Source organism: Haemaphysalis longicornis, unplaced genomic scaffold (assembly GCF_048455015.1).
Source record: "Haemaphysalis longicornis isolate Haplotype H1 unplaced genomic scaffold, Haemaphysalis longicornis Haplotype H1 scaffold_4, whole genome shotgun sequence".
Lineage (NCBI taxonomy): Eukaryota > Metazoa > Arthropoda > Arachnida > Ixodida > Ixodidae > Haemaphysalis > Haemaphysalis longicornis.
Genome location: NW_027526361.1, coordinates 207,582,908 through 207,604,243, shown reverse-complemented (window position 1 = coordinate 207,604,243; position 21,336 = coordinate 207,582,908). Strand labels below are relative to the sequence as shown.

Below are 21,336 nucleotides of genomic sequence, written 5' to 3'. Positions count from 1 at the left end.
TCGGTTCTGGCAGCCTTGATGCCAAGGTAGCATAAGAGGGCTTCCCGCCAGTTGACCGCTCATGACCGGCTGTAGACGTTTGCGTCACCCCCCGGGGGTTGAAAAAGAAGGTCCCCTTCTCCCCGTGTAGTCTGAGTGGCGCTGGCTACCACCCTCAAGCGTCAGATACAGTTGTAGTAACTATAAATACCCCAGAAAGTGAAGCAGAACACAGTCGCCCAGATAGCCGAATTGGTAAGGCATTCGAGATCTAATCGAAAGGCGTGGGTTCGGTCCCCACTCTGGGCGCATGTTTTTCTTTCTTTCTTTCTCTCGTAATTAATAAAAAATTAATAATAATGTAACGTCACTAACGGTAAAAAAAAATTGTCTAACCTTCCCCTATGCCTTCTTTGGCGTTGTAGACTGCCGGCATTTCTTTCTGTATTTCCTAACGAGCCCCTCATTTCCAAACCCTATTATCGCGCGAAAGCTTAGCGAGGGCCCTCGGTTCTGGCAGCCTTGATGCCAAGGTAGCATAGGAGGGCTTCCCGCCAGTTGACCGCTCATGACCGGTTGTAGACGTTCGCGTCACGCCCCGGGGGTTGAAAAAGAAGGTCCCCTTCTCCCCGTGTAGTCTGAGTGGCGCTGGCTACCACCCTCAAGAGTCAGATACAGTTGTAGTAAATATAAATACCCCAGAAAGTGAAGCAGAACACAGTCGCCCAGATAGCCGAATTGGTAAGGCATTCGAGATCTAATCGAAAGGCGTGGGTTCGGTCCCCACTCTGGGCGCATGTTTTTCTTTCTTTCTTTCTCTCGTAATTAATAAAAATTAATATTAATGTAACGTCCCTAACGGTAAAAAAAAACAAAAAAATTGTCTAACCTTCCCCTATGCCTTCTTTGGCGTTGTAGACTGCCGGCATTGCTTTCTGTATTTCCTACCGAGCCCCTCATTTCCAAACCCTATTATCGCGCGAAAGCTTAGCGAGGGCCCTCGGTTCTGGCAGCCTTGATGCCAAGGTAGCATAGGAGGGCTTCCCGCCAGTTGACCGCTCATGACCGGTTGTAGACGTTCGCGTCACGCCCCGGGGGTTGAAAAAGAAGGTCCCCTTCTCCCCGTGTAGTCTGAGTGGCGCTGGCTACCACCCTCAAGAGTCAGATACAGTTGTAGTAAATATAAATACCCCAGAAAGTGAAGCAGAACACAGTCGCCCAGATAGCCGAATTGGTAAGGCATTCGATATCTAATCGAAAGGCGTGGGTTCGGTCCCCACTCTGGGCGCATGTTTTTATTTCTTTCTTTCTCTCGTAATTAATAAAAAATTAATAATAATGTAACGTCACTAACGTTAAAAAAAAAATTGTCTAACCTTCCCCTATGCCTTCTTTGGCGTTGTAGACTGCCGGCATTTCTTTCTGTATTTCGTAACGAGCCCCTCATGTCCAAACCCTATTATCGCGCGAAAGCTTAGCGAGGGCCCTCGGTTCTGGCAGCCTTGATGCCAAGGTAGCATAAGAGGGCTTCCCGCCAGTTGACCGCTCATGACCGGTTGTAGACGTTCGCGTCACGCCCCGGGGGTTGAAAAAGAAGGTCCCCTTCTCCCCGTGTAGTCTGAGTGGCGCTGGCTACCACCCTCAAGCGTCAGATACAGATGTAGTAAATATAAATACCCCAGAAAGTGAAGCAGAACACAGTCGCCCAGATAGCCGAATTGGTAAGACATTCGAGATTTAATCGAAAGGCGTGGGTTCGGTCCCCACTCTGGGCGCATGTTTTTCTTTCTTTCTTTCTCTCGTAATTAATAAAAAATTAATAATAATGTAACGTCACTAACGGTAAAAAAAATTGTCTAACCTTCCCCTATGCCTTCTTTGGCGTTGTAGACTGCCGGCATTTCTTTCTGTATTTCCTAACGAGCCCCTCATTTCCAAACCCTATTATCGCGCGAAAGCTTAGCGAGGGCCCTCGGTTCTGGCAGCCTTGATGCCAAGGTAGCATAAGAGGGCTTCCCGCCAGTTGACCGCTCATGACCGGCTGTAGACGTTCGCGTCACGCCCCGGGGGTTGAAAAAGAAGGTCCCCTTCTCCCCGTGTAGTCTGAGTGGCGCTGGCTACCACCCTCAAGCGTCAGATACAGTTGTAGTAAATATAAATACCCCAGAAAGTGAAGCAGAACACAGTCGCCCAGATAGCCGAATTCGTAAGGCATTCGAGATCTAATCGAAAGGCGTGGGTTCGGTCCCCACTCTGGGCGCATGTTTTTCTTTCTTTCTTTCTCTCGTAATTAATAAAAAATTAATAATAATGTAACGTCACTAACGGTAAAAAAAAAATTGTCTAACCTTCCCCTATGCCTTCTTTGGCGTTGTAGACTGCCGGCATTTCTTTTTGTATTTCCTAACGAGCCCCTCATTTCCAAACCCTATTATCGCGCGAAAGCTTAGCGAGGGCCCTCGGTTCTGGCAGCCTTGATGCCAAGGTAGCATAAGAGGGCTTCCCTCCAGTTGACCGCTCATGACCGGCTGTAGACGTTCGCGTCACGCCCCGGGGGTTGAAAAAGAAGGTCCCCTTCTCCCCGTGTAGTCTGAGTGGCGCTGGCTACCACCCTCAAGCGTCAGATACAGTTGTAGTAAATATAAATACCCCAGAAAGTGAAGCAGAACACAGTCGCCCAGATAGCCGAATTGGTAAGGCATTCGAGATCTAATCGAAAGGCGTGGGTTCGGTCCCCACTCTGGGCGCATGTTTTTCTTTCTTTCTTTCTCTCGTAATTAATAAAAATTAATATTAATGTAACGTCCCTAACGGTAAAAAAAACAAAAAAATTGTCTAACCTTCCCCTATGCCTTCTTTGGCGTTGTAGACTGCCGGCATTTCTTTCTGTATTTCCTACCGAGCCCCTCATTTCCAAACCCTATTATCGCGCGAAAGCTTAGCGAGGGCCCTCGGTTCTGGCAGCCTTGATGCCAAGGTAGCATAAGAGGGCTTCCCGCCAGTTGACCGCTCATGACCGGCTGTAGACGTTCGCGTCACGCCCCGGGGGTTGAAAAAGAAGGTCCCCTTCTCCCCGTGTAGTCTGAGTGGCGCTGCCTACCACCCTCAAGCGTCAGATACAGTCGTAGTAAATATAAATACCCCAGAAAGTGAAGCAGAACACAGTCGCCCAGATAGCCGAATTGGTAAGGCATTCGAGATCTAATCGAAAGGCGTGGGTTCGGTGCCCACTCTGGGCGCATGTTTTTCTTTCTTTCTTTCTCTCGTAATTAATAAAAAATAATAATAATGTAACGTCACTAACGGTAAAAAAAAATTGTCTAACCTTCCCCTATGCCTTCTTTGGCGTTGTAGACTGCCGGCATTTCTTTTTGTATTTCCTAACGAGCCCCTCATTTCCAAACCCTATTATCGCGCGAAAGCTTAGCGAGGGCCCTCGGTTCTGGCAGCCTTGATGCCAAGGTAGCATAAGAGGGCTTCCCGCGAGTTGACCGCTCATGACCGGCTGTAGACGTTCGCGTCACGCCCCGGGGGTTGAAAAAGAAGGTCCCCTTCTCCCCGTGTAGTCTGAGTGGCGCTGGCTACCACCCTCAAGCGTCAGATACAGTTGTAGTAAATATAAATACCCCAGAAAGTGAAGCAGAACACAGTCGCCCAGATAGCCGAATTGGTAAGGCATTCGAGATCTAATCGAAAGGCGTGGGTTCGGTCCCCACTCTGGGCACATGTTTTTCTTTCTTTCTTTCTCTCGTAATTATTAAAAAATTAATAATAATGTAACGTCACTAACGGTAAAAAAAAACAAAAAAATTGTCTAACCTTCCCCTATGCCTTCTTTGGCGTTGTAGACTGCCGGCATTTCTTTCTGTATTTCCTACCGAGCCCCTCATTTCCAAACCCTATTATCGCGCGAAACTTAGCGAGGGCCCTCGGTTCTGGCAGCCTTGATGCCAAGGTAGCATAAGAGGGCTTCCCGCCAGTTGACCGCTCATGACCGGCTGTAGACGTTCGCGTCACGCCCCGGGGGTTGAAAAAGAAGGTCCCCTTCTCCCCGTGTAGTCTGAGTGGCGCTGGCTACCACCCTCAAGCGTCAGATACAGTTGTAGTAAATATAAATACCCCAGAAAGTGAAGCAGAACACAGTCGCCCAGATAGCCGAATTGGTAAGGCATTCGAGATCTAATCGAAAGGCGTGGGTTCGGTCCCCACTCTGGGCGCATGTTTTTCTTTCTTTCTTTCTCTCGTAATTAATAAAAAATTAATAATAATGTAACGTCTATAACGGTAAAAAAAAATTGTCTAACCTTCCCCTATGCCTTCTTTGGCGTTGTAGACTGCCGGCATTTCTTTCTGTATTTCCTAACGAGCCCCTCATTTCCAAACCCTATTATCGCGCGAAAGCTTAGCGAGGGCCCTCGGTTCTGGCAGCCTTGATGCCAAGGTAGCATAAGAGGGCTTCCCGCGAGTTGACCGCTCATGACCGGCTCTAGACGTTCGCGTCACGCCCCGGGGGTTGAAAAAGAAGGTCCCCTTCTCCCCGTGTAGTCTGAGTGGCACTGGCTACCACCCTCAAGCGTCAGATACAGTTGTAGTAAATATAAATACCCCAGAAAGTGAAGCAGAACACAGTCGCCCAGATAGCCGAATTGGTAAGGCATTCGAGATCTAATCGAAAGGCGTGGGTTCGGTCCCCACTCTGGGCGCATGTTTTTCTTTCTTTCTTTCTCTCGTAATTAATAAAAAATTAATAATAATGTAACGTCACTAACGGTAGAAAAAAACAAAAAAATTGTCTAACCTTTCCCTATGCCTTCTTTGGCGTTGTAGACTGCCGGCATTTCTTTCTGTATTTCCTACCGAGCCCCTCATTTCCAAACCCTATTATCGCGCGAAAGCTTAGCGAGGGCCCTCGGTTCTGGCAGCCTTGATGCCAAGGTAGCATAAGAGGGCTTCCCGCCAGTTGACCGCTCATGACCGGCTGTAGACGTTCGCGTCACGCCCCGGGGGTTGAAAAAGAAGGTCCCCTTCTCCCCGTGTAGTCTGAGTGGCGCTGGCTACCACCCTCAAGCGTCAGATACAGTTGTAGTAAATATAAATACCCCAGAAAGTGAAGCAGAACACAGTCGCCCAGATAGCCTAATTGGTAAGGCATTCGAGATCTAATCGAAAGGCGTGGGTTCGGTCCCCACTCTGGGCGCATGTTTTTCTTTCTTTCTTTCTCTCGTAATTAATAAAAAATTAATAATAATGTAACGTCACTAACGGTAAAAAAAAATTGTCTAACCTTCCCCTATGCCTTCTTTGGCGTTGTAGACTGCCGGAATTTCTTTCTGTATTTCCTAACGAGCCCCTCATTTCCAAACCCTATTATTGCGCGAAAGCTTAGCGAGACCTCGGTTCTGGCAGCCTTGATGCCAAGGTAGCATAAGAGGGCTTCCCGCCAGTTGACCGCTCATGACCGGCTGTAGACGTTCGCGTCACGCCCCGGGGGTTGAAAAAGAAGGTCCCCTTCTCCCCGTGTAGTATGAGTGGCGCTGGCTACCACCCTCAAGCGTCAGATACAGTTGTAGTATATATAAATACCCCAGAAAGTGAAGCAGAACACAGTCGCCCAGATAGCCGAATTGGTAAGGCATTCGAGATCTAATCGAAAGGCGTGGGTTCGGTCCCCACTCTGGGAGCATGTTTTTATTTCTTTCTTTCTCTCGTAATTAATAAAAAATTAATAATAATGTAACGTCACTAACGTTAAAAAAAAATTGTCTAACCTTCCCCTATGCCTTCTTTGGCGTTGTAGACTGCCGGCATTTCTTTCTGTATTTCCTAACGAGCCCCTCATTTCCAAACCCTATTATCGCGCGAAAGCTTAGCGAGGACCCTCGGTTCCGGCAGCCTTGATGCCAAGGTAGCATAAGAGGGCTTCCCGCCAGTTGACCGCTCATGACCGGTTGTAGACGTTCGCGTCACGCCCCGGGGGTTGAAAAAGAAGGTCCCCTTCTCCCCGTGTAGTCTGAGTGGCGCTGGCTACCACTCTCAAGCGTCAGATACAGTTTAAGTAAATATAAATATCCCAGAAAGTGAAGCAGAACACAGTCGCCCAGATAGCCGAATTGGTAAGGCATTCGAGATCTAATCGAAAGGCGTGGGTTCGGTCCCCACTCTGGGCGCACGTTTTTCTTTCTTTCTTTCTCTCGTAATTAATAAAAAATTAATAATAATGTAACGTCACTAACGGTAAAAAAAAATTGTCTAACCTTCCCCTATGCCTTCTTTGGCGTTGTAGACTGCCGGCATTTCTTTTTGTATTTCCTAACGAGCCCCTCATTTCCAAACCCTATTATCGCGCGAAAGCTTAGCGAGGGCCCTCGGTTCTGGCAGCCTTGATGCCAAGGTAGCATAAGAGGGCTTCCCGCCAGTTGACCGCTCATGACCGGCTGTAGACGTTCGCGTCACGCCCCGGGGGTTGAAAAAGAAGGACCCCTTCTCCCCGTGTAGTCTGAGTGGCGCTGGCTACCACCCTCAAGCGTCAGATACAGTTGTAGTAAATATAAATACCCCAGAAAGTGAAGCAGAACACCAGATAGCCGAATTGGTAAGGCATTCGAGATCTAATCGAAAGGCGTGGGTTCGGTCCCCACTCTGGGCGCATGTTTTTCTTTCTTTCTTTCTCTCGTAATTAATAAAAAATTAATAATAATGTAACGTCACTAACGGTAAAAAAAATTGTCTAACCTTCCCCTATGCCTTCTTTGGCGTTGTAGACTGCCGGCATTTCTTTCTGTATTTCCTAACGAGCCCCTCATTTCCAAACCCTATTATCGCGCGAAAGCTTAGCGAGGGCCCTCGGTTCTGGCAGCCTTGATGCCAAGGTAGCATAAGAGGGCTTCCCGCGAGTTGACCGCTCATGACCGGCTCTAGACGTTCGCGTCACGCCCCGGGGGTTGAAAAAGAAGGTCCCCTTCTCCCCGTGTAGTCTGAGTGGCACTGGCTACCACCCTCAAGCGTCAGATACAGTTGTAGTAAATATAAATACCCCAGAAAGTGAAGCAGAACACAGTCGCCCAGATAGCCGAATTGGTAAGGCATTCGAGATCTAATCGAAAGGCGTGGGTTCGGTCCCCACTCTGGGCGCATGTTTTTCTTTCTTTCTTTCTCTCGTAATTAATAAAAAATTAATAATAATGTAACGTCACTAACGGTAAAAAAAAAACAAAAAAATTGTCTAACCTTTCCCTATGCCTTCTTTGGCGTTGTAGACTGCCGGCATTTCTTTCTGTATTTCCTACCGAGCCCCTCATTTCCAAACCCTATTATCGCGCGAAAGCTTAGCGAGGGCCCTCGGTTCTGGCAGCCTTGATGCCAAGGTAGCATAAGAGGGCTTCCCGCCAGTTGACCGCTCATGACCGGCTGTAGACGTTCGCGTCACGCCCCGGGGGTTGAAAAAGAAGGTCCCCTTCTCCCCGTGTAGTATGAGTGGCGCTGGCTACCACCCTCAAGCGTCAGATACAGTTGTAGTATATATAAATACCCCAGAAAGTGAAGCAGAACACAGTCGCCCAGATAGCCGAATTGGTAAGGCATTCGAGATCTAATCGAAAGGCGTGGGTTCGGTCCCCACTCTGGGAGCATGTTTTTATTTCTTTCTTTCTCTCGTAATTAATAAAAAATTAATAATAATGTAACGTCACTAACGTTAAAAAAAAATTGTCTAACCTTCCCCTATGCCTTCTTTGGCGTTGTAGACTGCCGGCATTTCTTTCTGTATTTCCTAACGAGCCCCTCATTTCCAAACCCTATTATCGCGTGAAAGCTTAGCGAGGACCCTCGGTTCCGGCAGCCTTGATGCCAAGGTAGCATAAGAGGGCTTCCCGCCAGTTGACCGCTCATGACCGGTTGTAGACGTTCGCGTCACGCCCCGGGGGTTGAAAAAGAAGGTCCCCTTCTCCCCGTGTAGTCTGAGTGGCGCTGGCTACCACTCTCAAGCGTCAGATACAGTTTAAGTAAATATAAATACCCCAGAAAGTGAAGCAGAACACAGTCGCCCAGATAGCCGAATTGGTAAGGCATTCGAGATCTAATCGAAAGGCGTGGGTTCGGTCACCACTCTGGGCGCACGTTTTTCTTTCTTTCTTTCTCTCGTAATTAATAAAAAATTAATAATAATGTAACGTCACTAACGGTAAAAAAAAATTGTCTAACCTTCCCCTATGCCTTCTTTAGCGTTGTAGACTGCCGGCATTTCTTTTTGTATTTCCTAACGAGCCCCTCATTTCCAAACCCTATTATCGCGCGAAAGCTTAGCGAGGGCCCTCGGTTCTGGCAGCCTTGATGCCAAGGTAGCATAAGAGGGCTTCCCGCCAGTTGACCGCTCATGACCGGCTGTAGACGTTCGCGTCACGCCCCGGGGGTTGAAAAAGAAGGTCCCCTTCTCCCCGTGTAGTCTGAGTGGCGCTGGCTACCACCCTCAAGCGTCAGATACAGTTGTAGTAAATATAAATACCCCAGAAAGTGAAGCAGAACACCAGATAGCCGAATTGGTAAGGCATTCGAGATCTAATCGAAAGGCGTGGGTTCGGTCCCCACTCTGGGCGCATGTTTTTCTTTCTTTCTTTCTCTCGTAATTAATAAAAAATTAATAATAATGTAACGTCACTAACGGTAAAAAAAAATTGTCTAACCTTCCCCTATGCCTTCTTTGGCGTTGTAGACTGCCGGCATTTCTTTCTGTATTTCCTAACGAGCCCCTCATTTCCAAACCCTATTATCGCGCGAAAGCTTAGCGAGGGCCCTCGGTTCTGGCAGCCTTGATGCCAAGGTAGCATAAGAGGGCTTCCCGCGAGTTGACCGCTCATGACCGGCTGTAGACGTTCGCGTCACGCCCCGGGGGTTGAAAAAGAAGGTCCCCTTCTCCCCGTGTAGTCTGAGTGGCGCTGGCTACCACCCTCAAGCGTCAGATACAGTTGTAGTAAATATAAATACCCCAGAAAGTGAAGCAGAACACAGTCGCCCAGATAGCCGAATTGGTAAGGCATTCGAGATCTAATCGAAAGGCGTGGGTTCGGTCCCCACTCTGGGCGCATGTTTTTCTTTCTTTCTTTCTCTCGTAATTATTATAAAATTAATAATAATGTAACGTCACTAACGGTAAAAAAAACAAAAAAATTGTCTAAACTTCCCCTATGCCTTCTTTGGCGTTGTAGACTGCCGGCATTTCTTTCTGTATTTCCTACCGAGCCCCTCATTTCCAAACCCTATTATCGCGCGAAAGCTTAGCGAGGGCCCTCGGTTCTGGCAGCCTTGATGCCAAGGTAGCATAAGAGGGCTTCCCGCCAGTTGACCGCTCATGACCGGCTGTAGACGTTCGCGTCACGCCCCGGGGGTTGAAAAAGAAGGTCCCCTTCTCCCCGTGTAGTCTGAGTGGCGCTGGCTACCACCCTCAAGCGTCAGATACAGTTGTAGTAAATATAAATACCCCAGAAAGTGAAGCAGAACACAGTTGCCCAGATAGCCGAATTGGTAAGGCATTCGAGATCTAATCGAAAGGCGTGGGTTCGGTCCCCACTCTGGGCGCATGTTTTTCTTTCTTTCTTTCTCTCGTAATTAATAAAAAATTAATAATAATGTAACGTCACTAACGGTAAAAAAAATTGTCTAACCTTCCCCTATGCCTTCTTTGGCGTTGTAGACTGCCGGCATTTCTTTCTGTATTTCCTAACGAGCCCCTCATTTCCAAACCCTATTATCGCGCGAAAGCTTAGCGAGGGCCCCCGGTTCTGGCAGCCTTGATGCCAAGGTAGCATAAGAGGGCTTCCCGCGAGTTGACCGCTCATGACCGGCTCTAGATGTTCGCGTCACGCCCCGGGGGTTGAAAAAGAAGGTCCCCTTCTCCCCGTGTAGTCTGAGTGGCGCTGGCTACCACCCTCAAGCGTCAGATACAGTTGTAGTAAATATAAATACCCCAGAAAGTGAAGCAGAACACAGTCGCCCAGATAGCCGAATTGGTAAGGCATTCGAGATCTAATCGAAAGGCGTGGGTTCGGTCCCCACTCTGGGCGCATGTTTTTCTTTCTTTCTTTCTCTCGTAATTAATAAAAAATTAATAATAATGTAACGTCACTAACGGTAAAAAAAACAAAAAAATTGTCTAACCTTTCCCTATGCCTTCTTTGGCGTTGTAGACTGCCGGCATTTCTTTCTGTATTTCCTACCGAGCCCCTCATTTCCAAACCCTATTATCGCGCGAAAGCTTAGCGAGGGCCCTCGGTTCTGGCAGCCTTGATGCCAAGGTAGCATAAGAGGGCTTCCCGCCAGTTGACCGCTCATGACCGGCTGTAGACGTTCGCGTCACGCCCCGGGGGTTGAAAAAGAAGGTCCCCTTCTCCCCGTGTAGTCTGAGTGGCGCTGGCTACCACCCTCAAGCGTCAGATACAGTTGTAGTAAATATAAATACCCCAGAATGTGAAGCAGAACACAGTCGCCCAGATAGCCGAATTGGTAAGGCATTCGAGATCTAATCGAAAGGCGTGGGTTCGGTCCCCACTCTGGGCGCATGTTTTTCTTTCTTTCTTTCTCTCGTAATTAATAAAAAATTAATAATAATGTAACGTCACTAACGGTAAAAAAAAACAAAAAATTGTCTAACCTTCCCCTATGCCTTCTTTGGCGTTGTAGACTTCCGGCATTTCTTTCTGTATTTCCTACCGAGCCCCTCATTTCCAAACCCTATTATCGCGCGAAAGCTTAGCGAGGGCCCTCGGTTCTGGCAGCTTTGATGCCAAGGTAGCATAAGAGGGCTTCCCGCCAGTTGACCGCTCATGACCGGCTGTAGACGTTCGCGTCACGCCCCGGGGGTTGAAAAAGAAGGTCCCCTTCTCCCCGTGTAGTCTGAGTGGCGCTGGCTACCACCCTCAAGCGTCAGATACAGTTGTAGTATATATAAATACCCCAGAAAGTGAAGCAGAACACAGTCGCCCAGATAGCCGAATTGGTAAGGCATTCGAGATCAAATCGAAAGGCGTGGGTTCGGTCCCCACTCTGGGCGCATGTTTTTCTTTCTTTCTTTCTCTCGTAATTAATAAAAAATTAATAATAATGTAACGTCACTAACGGTAAAAAAAATTGTCTAACCTTCCCCTATGCCTTCTTTGGCGTTGTAGACTGCCGGCATTTCTTTCTGTATTTCCTAACGAGCCCCTCATTTCCAAACCCTATTATCGCGCGAAAGCTTAGCGAGGGCCCTCGGTTCTGGCAGCCTTGATGCCAAGGTAGCATAAGAGGGCTTCCCGCGAGTTGACCGCTCATGACCGGCTCTAGACGTTCGCGTCACGCCCCGGGGGTTGAAAAAGAAGGTCCCCTTCTCCCCGTGTAGTCTGAGTGGCACTGGCTACCACCCTCAAGCGTCAGATACAGTTGTAGTAAATATAAATACCCCAGAAAGTGAAGCAGAACACAGTCGCCCAGATAGCCGAATTGGTAAGGCATTCGAGATCTAATCGAAAGGCGTGGGTTCGGTCCCCACTCTGGGCGCATGTTTTTCTTTCTTTCTTTCTCTCGTAATTAATAAAAAATTAATAATAATGTAACGTCACTAACGGTAAAAAAAAAACAAAAAAATTGTCTAACCTTTCCCTATGCCTTCTTTGGCGTTGTAGACTGCCGGCATTTCTTTCTGTATTTCCTACCGAGCCCCTCATTTCCAAACCCTATTATCGCGCGAAAGCTTAGCGAGGGCCCTCGGTTCTGGCAGCCTTGATGCCAAGGTAGCATAAGAGGGCTTCCCGCCAGTTGACCGCTCATGACCGGCTGTAGACGTTCGCGTCACGCCCCGGGGGTTGAAAAAGAAGGTCCCCTTCTCCCCGTGTAGTATGAGTGGCGCTGGCTACCACCCTCAAGCGTCAGATACAGTTGTAGTATATATAAATACCCCAGAAAGTGAAGCAGAACACAGTCGCCCAGATAGCCGAATTGGTAAGGCATTCGAGATCTAATCGAAAGGCGTGGGTTCGGTCCCCACTCTGGGAGCATGTTTTTATTTCTTTCTTTCTCTCGTAATTAATAAAAAATTAATAATAATGTAACGTCACTAACGTTAAAAAAAAATTGTCTAACCTTCCCCTATGCCTTCTTTGGCGTTGTAGACTGCCGGCATTTCTTTCTGTATTTCCTAACGAGCCCCTCATTTCCAAACCCTATTATCGCGTGAAAGCTTAGCGAGGACCCTCGGTTCCGGCAGCCTTGATGCCAAGGTAGCATAAGAGGGCTTCCCGCCAGTTGACCGCTCATGACCGGTTGTAGACGTTCGCGTCACGCCCCGGGGGTTGAAAAAGAAGGTCCCCTTCTCCCCGTGTAGTCTGAGTGGCGCTGGCTACCACTCTCAAGCGTCAGATACAGTTTAAGTAAATATAAATACCCCAGAAAGTGAAGCAGAACACAGTCGCCCAGATAGCCGAATTGGTAAGGCATTCGAGATCTAATCGAAAGGCGTGGGTTCGGTCACCACTCTGGGCGCACGTTTTTCTTTCTTTCTTTCTCTCGTAATTAATAAAAAATTAATAATAATGTAACGTCACTAACGGTAAAAAAAAATTGTCTAACCTTCCCCTATGCCTTCTTTAGCGTTGTAGACTGCCGGCATTTCTTTTTGTATTTCCTAACGAGCCCCTCATTTCCAAACCCTATTATCGCGCGAAAGCTTAGCGAGGGCCCTCGGTTCTGGCAGCCTTGATGCCAAGGTAGCATAAGAGGGCTTCCCGCCAGTTGACCGCTCATGACCGGCTGTAGACGTTCGCGTCACGCCCCGGGGGTTGAAAAAGAAGGTCCCCTTCTCCCCGTGTAGTCTGAGTGGCGCTGGCTACCACCCTCAAGCGTCAGATACAGTTGTAGTAAATATAAATACCCCAGAAAGTGAAGCAGAACACCAGATAGCCGAATTGGTAAGGCATTCGAGATCTAATCGAAAGGCGTGGGTTCGGTCCCCACTCTGGGCGCATGTTTTTCTTTCTTTCTTTCTCTCGTAATTAATAAAAAATTAATAATAATGTAACGTCACTAACGGTAAAAAAAAATTGTCTAACCTTCCCCTATGCCTTCTTTGGCGTTGTAGACTGCCGGCATTTCTTTCTGTATTTCCTAACGAGCCCCTCATTTCCAAACCCTATTATCGCGCGAAAGCTTAGCGAGGGCCCTCGGTTCTGGCAGCCTTGATGCCAAGGTAGCATAAGAGGGCTTCCCGCGAGTTGACCGCTCATGACCGGCTGTAGACGTTCGCGTCACGCCCCGGGGGTTGAAAAAGAAGGTCCCCTTCTCCCCGTGTAGTCTGAGTGGCGCTGGCTACCACCCTCAAGCGTCAGATACAGTTGTAGTAAATATAAATACCCCAGAAAGTGAAGCAGAACACAGTCGCCCAGATAGCCGAATTGGTAAGGCATTCGAGATCTAATCGAAAGGCGTGGGTTCGGTCCCCACTCTGGGCGCATGTTTTTCTTTCTTTCTTTCTCTCGTAATTATTATAAAATTAATAATAATGTAACGTCACTAACGGTAAAAAAAACAAAAAAATTGTCTAAACTTCCCCTATGCCTTCTTTGGCGTTGTAGACTGCCGGCATTTCTTTCTGTATTTCCTACCGAGCCCCTCATTTCCAAACCCTATTATCGCGCGAAAGCTTAGCGAGGGCCCTCGGTTCTGGCAGCCTTGATGCCAAGGTAGCATAAGAGGGCTTCCCGCCAGTTGACCGCTCATGACCGGCTGTAGACGTTCGCGTCACGCCCCGGGGGTTGAAAAAGAAGGTCCCCTTCTCCCCGTGTAGTCTGAGTGGCGCTGGCTACCACCCTCAAGCGTCAGATACAGTTGTAGTAAATATAAATACCCCAGAAAGTGAAGCAGAACACAGTCGCCCAGATAGCCGAATTGGTAAGGCATTCGAGATCTAATCGAAAGGCGTGGGTTCGGTCCCCACTCTGGGCGCATGTTTTTCTTTCTTTCTTTCTCTCGTAATTAATAAAAAATTAATAATAATGTAACGTCACTAACGGTAAAAAAAATTGTCTAACCTTCCCCTATGCCTTCTTTGGCGTTGTAGACTGCCGGCATTTCTTTCTGTATTTCCTAACGAGCCCCTCATTTCCAAACCCTATTATCGCGCGAAAGCTTAGCGAGGGCCCCCGGTTCTGGCAGCCTTGATGCCAAGGTAGCATAAGAGGGCTTCCCGCGAGTTGACCGCTCATGACCGGCTCTAGATGTTCGCGTCACGCCCCGGGGGTTGAAAAAGAAGGTCCCCTTCTCCCCGTGTAGTCTGAGTGGCGCTGGCTACCACCCTCAAGCGTCAGATACAGTTGTAGTAAATATAAATACCCCAGAAAGTGAAGCAGAACACAGTCGCCCAGATAGCCGAATTGGTAAGGCATTCGAGATCTAATCGAAAGGCGTGGGTTCGGTCCCCACTCTGGGCGCATGTTTTTCTTTCTTTCTTTCTCTCGTAATTAATAAAAAATTAATAATAATGTAACGTCACTAACGGTAAAAAAAACAAAAAAATTGTCTAACCTTTCCCTATGCCTTCTTTGGCGTTGTAGACTGCCGGCATTTCTTTCTGTATTTCCTACCGAGCCCCTCATTTCCAAACCCTATTATCGCGCGAAAGCTTAGCGAGGGCCCTCGGTTCTGGCAGCCTTGATGCCAAGGTAGCATAAGAGGGCTTCCCGCCAGTTGACCGCTCATGACCGGCTGTAGACGTTCGCGTCACGCCCCGGGGGTTGAAAAAGAAGGTCCCCTTCTCCCCGTGTAGTCTGAGTGGCGCTGGCTACCACCCTCAAGCGTCAGATACAGTTGTAGTAAATATAAATACCCCAGAATGTGAAGCAGAACACAGTCGCCCAGATAGCCGAATTGGTAAGGCATTCGAGATCTAATCGAAAGGCGTGGGTTCGGTCCCCACTCTGGGCGCATGTTTTTCTTTCTTTCTTTCTCTCGTAATTAATAAAAAATTAATAATAATGTAACGTCACTAACGGTAAAAAAAAACAAAAAATTGTCTAACCTTCCCCTATGCCTTCTTTGGCGTTGTAGACTTCCGGCATTTCTTTCTGTATTTCCTACCGAGCCCCTCATTTCCAAACCCTATTATCGCGCGAAAGCTTAGCGAGGGCCCTCGGTTCTGGCAGCTTTGATGCCAAGGTAGCATAAGAGGGCTTCCCGCCAGTTGACCGCTCATGACCGGCTGTAGACGTTCGCGTCACGCCCCGGGGGTTGAAAAAGAAGGTCCCCTTCTCCCCGTGTAGTCTGAGGGGCGCTGGCTACCACCCTCAAGCGTCAGATACAGTTGTAGTATATATAAATACCCCAGAAAGTGAAGCAGAACACAGTCGCCCAGATAGCCGAATTGGTAAGGCATTCGAGATCAAATCGAAAGGCGTGGGTTCGGTCCCCACTCTGGGCGCATGTTTTTCTTTCTTTCTTTCTCTCGTAATTAATAAAAAATTAATAATAATGTAACGTCACTAACGGTAAAAAAAAATTGTCTAACCTTCCCCTATGCCTTCTTTGGCGTTGTAGACTGCCGGAATTTCTTTCTGTATTTCCTAACGAGCCCCTCATTTCCAAACCCTATTATCGCGCGAAAGCTTAGCGAGACCTCGGTTCTGGCAGCCTTGATGCCAAGGTAGCATAAGAGGGCTTCCCGCCAGTTGACCGCTCATGACCGGCTGTAGACGTTCGCGTCACGCCCCGGGGGTTGAAAAAGAAGGTCCCCTTCTCCCCGTGTAGTATGAGTGGCGCTGGCTACCACCCTCAAGCGTCAGGTACAGTTGTAGTAAATATAAATACCCCAGAAAGTGAAGCAGAACACAGTCGCCCAGATAGCCGAATTGGTAAGGCATTCGAGATCTAATCGAAAGGCGTGGGTTCGGTCCCCACTCTGGGCGCATGTTTTTATTTCTTTCTTTCTCTCGTAATTAATAAAAAATTAATAATAATGTAACGTCACTAACGTTTAAAAAAAAATTGTCTAACCTTCCCCTATGCCTTCTTTGGCGTTGTAGACTGCCGGCATTTCTTTCTGTATTTCCTAACGAGCCCCTCATTTCCAAACCCTATTATCGCGCGAAAGCTTAGCGAGGGCCCTCGGTTCCGGCAGCCTTGATGCCAAGGTAGCATAAGAGGGCTTCCCGCCAGTTGACCGCTCATGACCGGTTGTAGACGTTCGCGTCACGCCCCGGGGGTTGAAAAAGAAGGTCCCCTTCTCCCCGTGTAGTCTGAGTGGCGCTGGCTACCACCCTCAAGCGTCAGATACAGTTGTAGTTAATATAAATACCCCAGAAAGTGAAGCAGAACACAGTCGCCCAGATAGCCGAATTGGTAAGGCATTCGAGATCTAATCGAAAGGCGTGGGTTCGGTCCCCACACTGGGCGCCTGTTTTTCTTTCTTTCTTTCTCTCGTAATTAATAAAAAATTAATAATAATGTAATGTCACTAACAGTAAAAAAATTGTCTAACCTTCCCCTATGCCTTCTTTGACGTTGTAGACTGCCGGCATTTCTTTCTGTATTTCCTAACGAACCCCTCATTTCCAAACCCTATTATCGCGCGAAAGCTTAGCGAAGGCCCTCGGTTCTGGCAGCCTTGATGCCAAGGTAGCATAAGAGGGCTTCCCGCCAGTTGACCGCTCATGACCGGCTGTAGACGTTCGCGTCACGCCCCGGGGGTTGAAAAAGAAGGTCCCCTTCTCCCCGTGTAGTCGGAGTGGCGCTGGCTACCACCCTCAAGCGTCAGATACAGTTGTAGTAAATATAAATACCCCAGAAAGTGAAGCAGAACACAGTCGCCCAGATAGCCGAATTGGTAATGCATTCGAGATCTAATCGAAAGGCGTGGGTTCGGTCCCCACTCTGGGCGCATGTTTTTATTTCTTTCTTTCTCTCGTAATTAATAAAAAATTAATAATAATGTAACGTCACTAACGGTAAAAAAAAAATTGTCTAACCTTCCCCTATGCCTTCTTTGGCGTTGTAGACTGCCGGAATTTTTTTCTGTATTTCCTAACGAGCCCCTCATTTCCAAACCCTATTATCGCGCGAAAGCTTAGCGAGGGCCCTCGGTTCTGGCAGCCTTGATGCCAAGGTAGCATAAGAGGGCTTCCCGCCAGTTGACCGCTCATGACCGGCTGTAGACGTTCGCGTCACGCCCCGGGGGTTGAAAAAGAAGGTCCCCTTCTCCCCGTGTAGTCTGAGTGGCGCTGGCTACCACCCTCAAGCGTCAGATACAGTTGTAGTAAATATAAATACCCCAGAAAGTGAAGCAGAACACAGACGCCCAGATAGCCGAATTGGTAAGGCATTCGAGATCTAATCGAAAGGCGTGGGTTCGGTCCCCACTCTGGGCGCATGTTTTTCTTTCTTTCTTTCTCTCGTAATTAATAAAAAATTAATAATAATGTAACGTCACTAACGGTAAAAAAAAACAAAAAAATTGTCTAACCTTCCCCTATGCCTTCTTTGGCGTTGTAGACTGCCGGCATTTCTTTCTGTATTTCCTACCGAGCCCCTCATTTCCAAACCCTATTATCGCGCGAAAGCTTAGCGAGGGCCCTCGGTTCTGGCAGCCTTGATGCCAAGGTAGCATAAGAGGGCTTCCCGCCAGTTGACCGCTCATGACCGGCTGTAGACGTTCGCGTCACGCCCCGGGGGTTGAAAAAGAAGGTCCCCTTCTTTCCGTGTAGTCTGAGTGGCGCTGGCTACCACCCTCAAGCGTCAGATACAGTTGTAGTAAATATAAATACCCCAGAAAGTGAAGCAGAACACAGTCGCCCAGATAGCCGAATTGGTAAGGCATTCGAGATCTAAACGAAAGGCGTGGGTTCGGTCCCCACTCTGGGCGCATGTTTTTCTTTCTTTCTTTCTCTCGTAATTAATAAAAAATTAATAATAATGTAACGTCACTAACGGTAAAAAAAAATTGTCTAACCTTCCCCTATGCCTTCTTTGGCGTTGTAGACTGCCGGAATTTCTTTCTGTATTTCCTAACGAGCCCCTCATTTCCAAACCCCATTATCGCGCGAAAGCTTAGCGAGGGCCCTCGGTTCTGGCAGCCTTGATGCCAAGGTAGCATAAGAGGGCTTCCCGCCAGTTGACCGCTCATGACCGGCTGTAGACGTTCGCGTCACGCCCCGGGTGTTGAAAAAGAAGGTCCCCATCTCCCCGTGTAGTCTGAGTGGCGCTGGCTACCACCCTCAAGCGTCAGATACAGTTGTAGTAAATATAAATACCCCAGAAAGTGAAGCAGAACACAGTCGCCCAGATAGCCGAATTGGTAAGGCATTCGAGATCTAATCGAAAGGCGTGGGTTCGGTCCCCACTCTGGGCGCATGTTTTTATTTCTTTCTTTCTCTCGTAATTAATAAAAAATTAACAATAATGTAACGTCACTAACGTTAAAAAAAATTGTCTAACCTTCCCCTATGCCTTCTTTGGCGTTGTAGACTGCCGGCATTTCTTTCTGTATTTCCTAACGAGCCCCTCATTTCCAAACCCTATTATCGCGCGAAAGCTTAGCGAGGGCCCTCGGCTCTGGCAGCCTTGATGCCAAGGTAGCATAAGAGGGCTTCCCGCCAGTTGACCGCTCATGACCGGTTGTAGACGTTCGCGTCACGCCCCGGGGGTTGAAAAAGAAGGTCCCCTTCTCCCCGTGTAGTCTGAGTGGCGCTGGCTACCACCCTCAAGCGTCAGATACAGTTGTAGTAAATATAAATACCCCAGAAAGTGAAGCAGAACACAGTCGCCCAGGTAGCCGAATTGGTAAGGCATTCGAGATCTAATCGAAAGGCGTGGGTTCGGTCCCCACTCTGGGCGCATGTTTTTCTTTCTTTCTTTCTCTCGTAATTAATAAAAAATTAATAATAATGTAACGTCACTAACGGTAAAAAAAAATTGTCTAACCTTCCCCTATGCCTTCTTTGGCGTTGTGGACTGCCGGCATTTCTTTCTGTATTTCCTAACGAGCCCCTCATTTCCAAACCCTATTATCGCGCGAAAGCTTAGCGAGGGCCCTCGGTTCTGGCAGCCTTGATGCCAAGGTAGCATAAGAGGGCTTCCCGCCAGTTGACCGCTCATGACCGGCTGTAGACGTTCGCGTCACGCCCCGGGTGTTGAAAAAGAAGGTCCCCATCTCCCCGCGTAGTCTGAGTGGCGCTGGCTACCACCCTCAAGCGTCAGATACAGTTGTAGTAAATATAAATACCCCAGAAAGTGAAGCAGAACACAGTCGCCCAGATAGCCGAAGTGGTAAGGCATTCGAGATCTAATCGAAAGGCGTGGGTTCGGTCCCCACTCTGGGCGCATGTTTTTATTTCTTTCTTTCTCTCGTAATTAATAAAAAATTAATAATAATGTAACGTCACTAACGTTAAAAAAAATTGTCTAACCTTCCCCTATGCCTTCTTTGGCGTTGTAGACTGCCGGCATTTCTTTCTGTATTTCCTAACGAGCCCCTCATTTCCAAACCCTATTATCGCGCGAAAGCTTAGCGAGGGCCCTCGGTTCTGGCAGCCTTGATGCCAAGGTAGCATAAAAGGGCTTCCCGCCAGTTGACCGCTCATGACCGGCTGTAGACGTTCGCGTCAAGCCCCGGGGGTTGAAAAAGAAGGTCCCCTTCTCCCCGTGTAGTCTGAGTGGCGCTGGCTACCACCCTCAAGCGTCAGATACAGTTGTAGTAAATATAAATACCCCAGAAAGTGAAGCAGAACACAGTCGCCCAGATAGCCGAATTGGTAAGGCATTCGAGATCTAATCGAAAGGCGTGGGTTCGGTCCCCACTCTGGGCGCATGTTTTTCTTTCTTTCTTTCTCTCGTAATTAATAAAAAATTAATAATAATGTAACGTCACTAACGGTAAAAAAAAAAAAAAAATTGTCTAACCTTCCCCTATGCCTTCTTTGGCGTTGTAGACTGCCGGCATTTTTTTCTGTATTTCCTACCGAGCCCCTCATTTCCAAACCCTATTATCGCGCGAAAGCTTAGCGAGGGCCCTCGGTTCTGCCAGCTTTGATGCCAAGGTAGCATAAGAGGGCTTCCCGCCAGTTGACCGCTCATGACCGGCTGTAGACGTTCGCGTCACGCCCCGGGGGTTGAAAAAGAAGGTCCCCTTCTCCCCGTGTAGTCTGAGTTGCGCTGGCTACCACCCTCAAGCGTCAGATACAGTTGTAGTAAATATAAATACCCCAGAAAGTGAAGCAGAACACAGTCGCCCAGATAGCCGAATTGGTAAGGCATTCGAGATCTAATCGAAAGGCGTGGGTTCGGTCCCCACTCGGGGCGCATGTTTTTCTTTCTTTCTTTCTCTCGTAATTAATAAAAAATTAATAATAATGTAACGTCACTAACGGTAAAAAAAAAACAAAAAAATTGTCTAACCTTCCCCTATGCCTTCTTTGGCGTTGTAGACTGCCGGCATTTCTTTCTGTATTTCCTACCGAACCCCTCATTTCCAAACCCTATTATCGCGCGAAAGCTTAGCGAGGGCCCTCGGTTCTGGCAGCTTTGATGCCAAGGTAGCATAAGAGGGCTTCCCGCCAGTTGACCGCTCATGACCGGCTGTAGACGTTCGCGTCACGCCCCGGGGGTTGAAAAAGAAGGTCCCCTTCTCCCCGTGTAGTCTGAGTGGCGCTGGCTACCACCCTCAAGCGTCAGACACAGTTGTAGCAAATATAAATACCCCAGAAAGTGAAGCAGAACACAGTCGCCCAGATAGCCGAATTGGTAAGGCATTCGAGATCTAATCGAAAGGCGTGGGTTCGGTCCCCACTCTGGGCGCATGTTTTTCTTTCTTTCTTTCTCTCGTAATTAATAAAAAATTAATAATAATGTAACGTCACTAACGGTAAAAAAAAAATTGTCTAACCTTCCCCTATGCCTTCTTTGGCGTTGTAGACTGCCGGCAATTCTTTCTGTATTTCCTAACGAGCCCCTCATTTCCAAACCCTATTATCGCGCGAAAGCTTAGCGAGGGCCCTCGGTTCTGGCAGCCTTGATGCCAAGGTAGCATAAGAGGGCTTCCCGCCAGTTGACCGCTCATGACCGGTTGTAGACGTTCGCGTCATGCCCCGGGGGTTGAAAAAGAAGGTCCCCTTCTCCCCGTGTAGTCTGAGTGGCGCTGGCTACCACCCTCAAGCGTCAGATACAGTTGTAGTAAATATAAATACCCCAGAAAGTGAAGCAGAACACAGTCGCCCAGATAGCCGAATTGGTAAGGCATTCGAGATCTAATCGAAAGGCGTGGGTTCGGTCCCCACTCTGGGCGCATGTTTTTCTTTCTTTCTTTCTCTCGTAATTAATAAAAAATTAATAATAATGTAACGTCACTAACGG

General features: G+C 48.1%; 3 non-coding genes across 3 annotated transcripts; all 3 read left to right on the top strand.

Annotated features, from left to right (window-relative positions):
• Positions 1-1,195: 1,195 nt before the first annotated feature.
• Positions 1,196-1,267, top strand: Trnar-ucu (transfer RNA arginine (anticodon UCU)). Its single transcript has one exon. It is a non-coding gene; the product is annotated as a tRNA-Arg (tRNA).
• Positions 1,268-1,682: 415 nt separating this feature from the next.
• Positions 1,683-1,754, top strand: Trnak-uuu (transfer RNA lysine (anticodon UUU)). Its single transcript has one exon. It is a non-coding gene; the product is annotated as a tRNA-Lys (tRNA).
• A 1,877-nt stretch (positions 1,755-3,631) lies between these two features.
• Positions 3,632-3,703, top strand: Trnar-ucu (transfer RNA arginine (anticodon UCU)). Its single transcript has one exon. It is a non-coding gene; the product is annotated as a tRNA-Arg (tRNA).
• The last annotated feature ends 17,633 nt before the right edge of the window (positions 3,704-21,336 follow it).